The 9,759-nt window shown below is 44.2% G+C and overlaps 1 protein-coding gene across 1 annotated transcript in view; it reads left to right on the plus strand.

The window, feature by feature from the left end:
* Positions 1–9,276, plus strand: part of XKR6 (XK related 6) — a 326,463-nt gene extending 317,187 nt beyond the window's left edge. Inside the window, exon 3 of the mRNA XM_019032720.4 lies at positions 1–9,276. This exon is cut by the window's left edge and continues 18,769 nt beyond it. The gene's annotated coding sequence lies outside the window, so the exon portion shown is untranslated.
* Positions 9,277–9,759: the final 483 nt, after the last annotated feature.

Consider the following 9,759-nt stretch of genomic DNA (forward strand, 5'->3'; position numbering starts at 1 on the left):
CAGTGTAACCTCGTTTGGTTCTGTAAGTGAACTGATGTGTATTTTCTGTTTCAGTTACATGTTTACAACTTGTTTTCATCCTCTTCTTGGTTCAAAATATTTATTTTCTTTACAGATTCTACTTTTTATATATGTTTTGGGGATGTGTTAAGGCAAGAAGAAAAATTTGGCTTAAGTGGAAAAATGAGCATGTGACCTCTGGGGCCGGGGGTGGGGAGATCATGTGTACCTGCAGCTGAATTAGTACTTACATCATGGTCCTGAGTCAAGACCATGGCAGGGAATCTGGTGGACTCTGGGGAGGAACTGACCTGAGTGTTTTTCTTTCCTTATTTGTGGTCGTCTCTATGGAGTAACCTATCCCCAGAGGATGGACTAGTGTTTTCTGCCTTAGCTTTAGGCCAACTGTGTCCTTCCTAGCTACTCCACCCAGTGCCAAATCCCATGTCCCTTCTGTTGCACCACGGACTCCTAATACCTCTCCTCCCCTGCCAGCCACTGATGGCAACTTGCCCAAGTGGGGTTAATGCATCTGCTTTCATTTCGAAAGTTAGATATAAAGGGAATCTTTGAGAGCCTAGTGTCAAAAGTGCTCAGGAAATTGGCCCTAGACTGTGTGCCATTTGGAAACATTTGAAACATACTCATAGCTGCAGTGAGGGCAGCGGGTTCTAGCACATTTACAAACTACCATCAAGCCACTTCGGCTGAGCAAGACTTTGAGAGGTTTTTAAAAAATAGTTGAGAGAAAGATGATAGGTCACATGGTTACACAAAGCACAAACTTGGCAGGGGAAGCCCTGTACGCAGAAGGCAGCTTTGCAACTTCTCTGGTTGTCTGCACAAGTCTGAGTTTTGCACATGGTTTACAAGTCTTGCACAAGGTGGCCGAGCCATCCAAGACAGTTTTTAAAAGAGAAATCCAGACACTGCCTAACTGATCCAGCACAACATGCTTCCACTCGGCAGCAGGTGGGAGCTTAGATGAAATTCCTTTGGAATGAAGAAGGAAGTCGGTCCTTTGATGAAGTGCATTGTCTCTTGTGGCCTCATTCCTTGCCTTCCCCTATCCTGCACATTCTCTTAGCTACTCAGGGGATCTGAACAAAGAGCTATTCATTTACTTTTGTCTTGTTCCATAGATCACATCTGCTGAGAACCATCCTGGGAATTTCTCACCCATTCTTTGGTCTTCTTTCTTATATATAATAGGAATAAAGGGTTCCTCTTCTCCCTCAAGTGAGTATTTTGGAGACTTTCAGAGCTGTCCTGGGACCTGGACCTGCATAACCAGACCCCAAGAAGCTTCCCCAAAGCTGACTTGTCTTTAAGGCTCAGGAAGTCCACGGGGGATCTGTTCCAGGACACCATGAAATTTCCCAACTCCTGGCCCTCTCTAAAAATCAGCTGTACATTTGGAGGAGCCTGTTGGAGGTTGCCAAGGTCTGGACCTGTGACCCTAGTCCCCTCTAGCCTGCCCCATCGGCACTCAGGCCTCTGGGTCTTCACTCACCTTGGGCAGAATGAAGAGTGGCCAAAGGTTGAAAGTGGTGGAGATCCCTCACTCCTTGCTTGCCCAGGGCCAAATCAGAGTGTCCAATACCCATTTGGGGGCTGTGACAACCTGCCTCTCTGGGAAGGGTCATGCCCACCTCTGCAGTCTGTGGCATTGTTGAGTTTCTGCCCAAATCTAGACCCAGGAAACCTGCCTGTTCGGAAGCCTGACAATTCATTCCCAGTGTAAACAGAGCCTTTGCTGGAAAAATCTTCCCTATCAGAGTGGATGAGTCCGACCCTGTGCTATGTGGGCTCTTGCCATCCACTGGACCCTGAGATCCTGAGTGGCCCATGGATGTACAGTCCTGAATGCCAGGCCAGAGAGGTCAGGGGTGGCCAAGAGCCCTGCAGGGCTGGCTGCTTCTGAAGAAGGAATCTGGTCAGAGATGTTGTGCTTCCCCTGATGGGAGTAGGAGACAGTTCCTTAGAGGAAAGAAGCATTTAGAATTACTGGGGTCTCAGGAATGTCACATGTCAGAACCAGTCCAGTGTGGTCTGAGCGGGTGACATCAGTGATGCAGAGCAGAGCCCTTCTGGGGAGGATGAGAGGACCCAGATTCTGCTCACAGTAACCAAGGGCCACAGATGTGTCAGGCTCTGTGCCCAATGCCTCCATACAAATCATCTCCTCTAAATCCTGAGGATCACCTGGTGAGGTGAGAAATCCCCTCCCTTTTACAAATGGGGAAACTGAGGCTCAGGGAGTCCTCACATTTGCACAGGGTCCCATGGTCAGTCGGGGGTTCAGCTGGGCGCAGACCTCAGTATCTCGGTTCTGCTTCATCCCTAGTGGTCCTGCTCCTCTTCCAGGTGGACTCCACCTCATCCCCCTCCTCATGGCTCACAAACACCAGGGAGTTCACAGTGCCTGGTGTGGAATGTTTGGGACTAAATCCAGGAAGCCTGAGCATTTTTGTTTGCATTCAGTTGGCCCAAGAAACTAGGATAAGAGTGGGGAGAATTCAGGGACGATTAATGAAATACAGCGTCACACGGAAAATGATGCCTGCTTTCCAGAGGTCACCCTGAGCCTTACCCCTTCAGTTATGTTCTGGAGTTATGTTCTGGAGGAGCTGCGTGGAACTGGAGCCCTCCCAGGTGCACTCTGAGTTGTCTGTTTGGGTTGTCCTGAGAACTTTAGTGTCTCCTATCTGTCTTGTTTTGTTTGTGTTCTCCATGACCTTGAGAGATGACTTTCAGATAAATGGATTATTTTCCTAAGGATATAGAGGGGATGAGAAGTCGGAGTTAGAACAAATTAAGAAATTTAAGCTTCACGGGGTCAGTTCTGAGGCAGTTTTTGCAGACAGTGGCTGTGACTCAGCAGCGAGAAGGAGCAGTCCCGAAAGGAACCTGTGCTGGGCTAGGGAGAAGGCAGGCTGAGGTTGGGGGTGACCATGCCAGGGCCTGGGAACTGGCATCTGCTCCTGTCCTCACTGCTCTTGGGCGGGCCATCGCCTTCCATGAGCCCCAATGTCCCAGTCTCTAAAATGCAGGCATGAACTTGGTAACCTCTGTGATTGATCCAAGCCAGAAAGGTATGAAAAAAGTGAGCCAGGCAAATACATTTGATAAAATGTCTTGAATGTTGAATAGATACCTTCAGATTTGGGAACAGAAACCACTCTAGGACCCTAAGTCAACAAATGCAAATACCAACATCAAACTAGCAGGCTGAAGACGGTGATTTTCACTTCCATGTGAACTGATTAAAAACAATAGAAATGAGAGAAGAGGCCGGGTGCAGTGGCTCACGCCTGTAACTCCAGCACTTTGGGATGCCAAGGCGGGAGGATCACCTGAGGTCAGAAGTTTGAGACCAGCCTGGTCAACATGGTGAAACCCTGTCTCTACTAAAAATACAAAAATTATCCAGGTGTGGTTACACCCACCTGTAATCCCAGCTACTCGGGAAGCTGAGGCAGGAGAATCGCTTGAACCTGGGAGGTGGAGGTTGCAGTGAGCAGAGATCGCACCACTGCACTCCAGCCTGGGTGACAGAGCAAGACTGCATCTCAAAAACAAAAACAAAAACAAAAGAGAGAAATGAGAGAAGAGCATAAGGGAGAGGGTGATGGGGAGAAGAGCAGAAACGGACAGGAAGAAAGAGATTAGAGAGACTGGTGCGAGGGGAATGATAAGACTGCCATGTTCTTCCTCCACCAGCAGTCTCGTGTTTTATGTTTGTTTACAACAATTATATCAGCTTAATGGCTACCGAGCACCTTCTGAGTGAGGACATGCACACACACACACACACACACACACACACAAGTTATTCTAATCCTGCCAATGTCCAGTGGTTACCCATGGGGAAAATCCCTCAGTCCTTGAGCATAGCTGGGGCTTCTTCAGAGCACAAGGAACAGTGGAATCTCAGAGTTTGAAGGAGACTCAGACACCACCTAATTTTTGCTCATCCACGCAGTCACTGACAAAAGGCTATCATACTTATTGTCACAGGTCTCCAAGGACAGAAGCTCCTTGCCTCCATTCATCATTGAGTACCACGTAATTGGACAGTCTTCCCTTGGAACTGGCCTACTGCTGCCTGTTGTGATCCAGACTGGTTTCTTTTGCTTTGGGCTTCCAAGGGGACAAAGCCCCTGCCTCTGGATGAATGATCTCTGGGACACTTGGAAGTGCCCTTGGCCTTGTCTTGCCCAGAAACTTCCGAAGGCAAGAGTAGAAATTGTACCTCACCTTGTCTTTGCATCCTGAAGTTCAATGCTTAAGACAGACAGCAATCCTCCCACCAACCTCACAGCCCATCCACGCTGGAAGCAGCTGCTCATCTTTTTTGTGTCCTGTTATTATACAGACTCAGATGAACTGTTTCTCATTCCTTTCCATTCATCAGGTCCAGTGTTTTATGTTCAAAATTCAAATGTAAGTCTTCACTTGAAATGGATCGAGGAAGGTAGGAGGAGGCCCCTGGGTATTGCCTCCAAGGGGAATATGTATTTATAGGGTCTTCAAAGCCCTCAGAGCACTGCTGATACCGTCCCCTCTTCCCCAAACCAATCCTCTTGTTGCATTTCCCAAAAACTCAATTCAACCTGGATCATGGCCTCCATGCAGCAGGAGCTCTGCTCGACATTGGGAAGACAAAGAGGAAAGATTGTCTCTTAAGGCACTCACAGTCCCCAGGGAGACAAAGCACAAACCTATGGGCACTACAATCCGGCTTCTGGGAGGACAGGGTGGTCCTGCCCAGCAGAGCTGACTTCATGCCTCCCAAAGTTCACACGGCTTCTCATCAAGGGCCTCTCTCATCAGTTCCCTCTCCCAACCTACCATCATCCCCAGATGAACCAGGCATTACACTAGGACCCCCTCAGTCTTCCCCCTAACCAGGGCTGCAACTGTTCCCAGCTATTTCTCAACAGAGCAAATCCTGCCAAAAGTAGGATCATGTCCAGAGTAAAAATAACCACTAAACAATCCAATGAGCTTGATTCAGTTCAGCATTTAGCCCAACAGATGCCTCTGAACCCTGTATCTTCCACATTTTCTCTAGAGTCTCTAGAGCCTTCTAGCCACGTCCGACAAACCCAAAAGTTACTCCTTGGTTTTCTTGCCCAAGTCCCTTAGGTCCCTTTTGGCCGCCTGTACTGATCTGAGCTGACCCTTCTTTGGTTGGTGGTTTCATGGCTCTGTTCTCCAAGTCACTGCCTCAGGAAACCAATGTCCATGTCTGCTTTCTTCTTACCCCATCTTCCTTCCATCCAGGACAGAAATATGAGGACAAAGAGGTCTCTGCAGTAGCTATCACTGCCTGACAGAGCATTTTATAGTAAAATTGCATTCACAGTTAAGATCAAGGCTGATGGAAGCCTTCTTGGTGGCCTGTTGAGCTCTCCATTGGAAGAGTTGTTCTTGGAAATGAGAAGGAGAAAGGGACCATCTCAATGTCCCCATGTGGTAGATCTTGCTTCAACCACTATGCGTGCAGATGACCCAAGAGAGGAAAAGCTGGGCCAGATCCATTACAGCTAAACTGATTTCCAGCCAGCAGGTGTCAAGGGCGCTCAGAGTGGTCCCTGACACAGTGGCTGTGGAAGTGAGTTCTAACTCTAGGGAAGATGAAGAAACCCTGACTCCCTTACTATCGATGTTGGGCTGCTGAACTCACAAGGTGCTCCAACCCCACCTGGCAAGAATACATAGAACAACCCTATGGGATGGGTTACTCCTATTTAGATAAATTAAAATTACTTCTTTTTTTTCTGGGCACAAAAAGCAAAAACAAAGACTTTCTTAATTTCACCAGGGTTTGCAATTGAACACATCTGATTCCCTGACTTAAAGAAATATATATGTATAGTTTTCATTTTTGAGCAGGTATTTTTTTAATGGGGCTTATTTTTGGATTTGAGATCACTGGGCTTCTTGCCTTGTGAATCAATGCTTGCTGCTGTATTGCAAATGCATACATTGGTGACCGCAGTATTAAGCCAAATTTAAAATCTTAGTCTCCTCCATCTGTAAGTGTTATGTATCTACCTCATTATGATTTTTTTGGTTTCCTGTGCTTTCGTGTTGTGTACAATGTCAGAGGTGAAATGTAGATAAAAATATATATATATATAAATATATATTTTTTGCTTTGCAATAAAGTTCAAAGCTATAACACAGACTATTCCTGAAATATCATAGACTTTTATTGTGCTCTATCTCCTTAGTTGTGAATTGTCTCGGGAACCTTTTTGCCTATTCACGAGAGTCAATATTGTTGTGTTTGTCATTTGATGAATTATTCTAATTATTTTAACTGTACTTTTTTGACACATTGAATAAGACACTAGGATTCTTGAACAACTCTTGGTTTCAAAGGTGCTTTATTTCTGTGGACTCTAGTGATCAAATGGAAGGGAAGTATCTCTGCAGACTTGAATCTTTCAGAAAAAATTATGGATCTCAATGCCATTGGGCTTTGGGTTTAGAACAAAAGGTTCGTGCGTAGGGGGAAAAAGGAAACATTGGTTTGGCTTTGACTTCTTGACGCTTTTGGTATTTATTGATGTCCAACCTTATTTCTTTTTAAAATTTCAATTTCTTGGCATGAAATTCGGTATTCATTGACTCCCTGGCATTCTTGTGTGACGTGGCTGCTTTTGACTTTTTGACTCTGCCATTTTCCCTAGGTTGATTTTATGTGTTGTGCTATTTGGTGGTGAACTATCCTGTGCCCAGCCCCCACCTCTTCTCTAAACGTTCTGGAACTCTCTTTCATACCACATGTTAAGAGGAACGGTGATTTGGAAACTTTTGTAGTCTACAAGCCAGCAATGCCATAAAGACTCAAGGTTTTCAGAAGAATCCTGACCAGTTACAGTACAGGTTCAAGGGATTGTGAATAGAAGGTGGATTGTTTGCAATGGATTCCCTTTATTTATGTGCTTGAACAGAATTGCTATCCTTTAGCTAAGCACATGTAGGTTGTGAACCCTAAATAATTTGTATGGTTCAACCACCCTTGTTTTTTTGTGTCTTTGGCCAAAATATAAGGCTTTTCTTAAATTCCTTCAATATATTTTAAACAGTATAAAGAAAAGTCTATAAGTTAGAATAAAAGATCCTTAAAAATGATACTTCAACAAAACCCTTTAAGTATTTTATTATTCCCCAGTTCTAGGGGGCTACGGAAAAGTGATCTTTGAAAGGGGGAATTATTTCCACAAATGGTGACATTTCCCATAAAATATATGCAATGCTATAGAAAAATAAATATTTCATAATATGTTTGTTTTTCTTTTTCGATTATCATAAATAATTGCTGGTATGTATTAGTAATGGACATTTTAACTTGTATTCGGGGAGGTTTGCTTTCTTCTTTAATGATGCTGAGTAAGCATTTAAAACAACCTGGCTAGGTTAGACTTTGCCTGTTCTTGACTATTTCTCTCTTTTTATGGTATAAAGGTCTGTCTATGAATTGAAATGCAGATAAAACATGTACTGAAGGTAGAACACACTGATGTTGATTTGAAGGGAAAAATATAATGATAAATATATATATTTATATATATACACACATAAGTAGGTGAGTGGGAATATATGATATATTCACACACACGCAAACACACACGTGGGCACAATGACAGTATGCTTTCAAAGTTGGTTTTTTGATTCTGAGGAATTTGCCACCTCACTGAGCTTCCCAAGATTCCAAAATTTCCTTTGAAATAATTACATGTTTAAGAAAGAAATGTTTTGCTTGTTTTCTGTAGGTACTAGAAAACACAATTCTTATGATTCCCTATTCTTTCATATCCATTGTGACATATCCATTGTGCACTCAGAGGAGCCTGTTTTTAGGGAGACTTTGGGAGGATCCTTTCTTGTATTACCACCTTTCACCCCACCCAATGCCTTGAGAAAATTAGCTACAGAGCCACCTACACCTGCTCATCTTGACTCTTGTCTTTCTGTTCATCTCAGTTCCCCAGTTTTTCCACAGGGGAGGCCTTGTTTCCTGGAGACCCTCCTGAAGTTTGAATACTGGAGTGAACTCTCTTTCCATGCTGGTTCTGGGTCCTCTCCACACCTGGTGCCACCCTCCCTGGACTCCCAGCCCCATTGCTCCCCAGGGCACAGATAACAGGAATTTCAGAGTTAGTAGAAGGAATTTTTTGCTGCATCTGTGATCGAGGCATTTTAGATATACATGTTCGTAGCCCTAAGCATGAGGTTTAATCTATTTCTTATAGAGGAAGGGTTCACAATGGACCAAACTCTAAGGGTAACCCAAGGAGATGGCATAACAGGACTTCTGACCCAGACCAGCCAGTTTTGTTCTCATAGTGACTTTCTGCTCACTCATGAGCAAAACTCCCTTAGTTGATAGGGAATCCCTGATATGTCAGAGCCAGTATGGGAACAGGGAAAAGGAATTGAACTTCAATTCACTGTAAAAAGCATTTTCTTCTTTCTCTTTCCTTTTCTGTTTGTAGACCATATTTCTGCAGAGTGGGCTGGTCCTTGGGGCATGACCATTGTTGGGTTATTGTGGGGAGTTTTCTGCACTGCTGGGAGGATGCTGTAGTTTTGTTTGCTTGTTTTAAATCTCATTATTACACCTCTTTGTTGCCTGCAAAGGGAGAAGATGCTGTCCCCAGGATATAATCATTCTAGATAGAGATGCTTTCAGTTCTGTTTATGGTTGCCAGTTGCTATTGAACTCCTAAGGAAATCTCCAATTTGGAAACCATTTCTGACTGCCTGTTTGGGTTCTTGGTTTTCTGCTTCTGGGCAAGAACAGCTTCTATGCTTTAGGAGCTTTGAAATCACTGGACCAGAGGAAGCAGATGTATTACAATGGGATGTGGCAGATTATGCAAGAATTTCTTTTACCCTAAACTCAAGGTGTTGTACAGCTCTGGTAGAGGATTTTTGACATTTCGTATGTTCTCAGGCCACTGGGTCTTCCCAGTGACCTTCCCTGCAAGGACAATGTGACAGATAATGAATCTGTTTTACCCCAGTCGACTTTCCTTGCCAGAACAGTATTCTCACTTCAAATTCAATTAATCATTTGATTATCAAATATTTATTGAACACTTACTCTGCCAAGCAAAGGGCTAGTACCATAGGGATATAAAGATGAAATAAACCTCAAGGCATGTAATACAAGATATGAGAAATGTATGTTAAAAACCATACTGCAATGGAAAATGGAACCTAAGGAGAAGTGCAAGATGCTTTGGACGTCCAGAACAGGAAGAGATACTTCCAAGTGAAGGTAGAAGGGAAGGCTTTGAAACGATGGCATTTGAGTTGAATTTTGAGGGATTCACGGCCTGCATGCAAATGAGTGAATCTGGCTGGCCATGCCCATAGTCATGATGAATCCTTCATTCGCTTACCATATTGATTTCTTTCTGATGAGAAAACAACAGAATTTTCAGAAGCACATATTCAAGCCATGTGATGTCTTCCACTGTCTGTTAACATTCACCCCACCTTATTGAAAGAATAGCCCTTCAGCTGAAGCTAGGTTAAACCTTGGTTTCGAAATGTGATTCGGGGAATGGCTCTTCCTTGTGGATAACCACACTCCTTCTTCAAAGACTTCATGGACACCCCAAGAGTTGGACTTGCAGTTGCTCAGATGTACCCATGTGCATGCCTTGGCTCAAAGCTAAGCCCCTACAGCTTTGGTGTATCTAAAAACCACTCCTCTAGTCCTCCACATGTGGT

Source organism: Gorilla gorilla, chromosome 7 (assembly GCF_029281585.2).
Source record: "Gorilla gorilla gorilla isolate KB3781 chromosome 7, NHGRI_mGorGor1-v2.1_pri, whole genome shotgun sequence".
NCBI classification, from domain to species: Eukaryota; Metazoa; Chordata; class Mammalia; order Primates; family Hominidae; genus Gorilla; species Gorilla gorilla.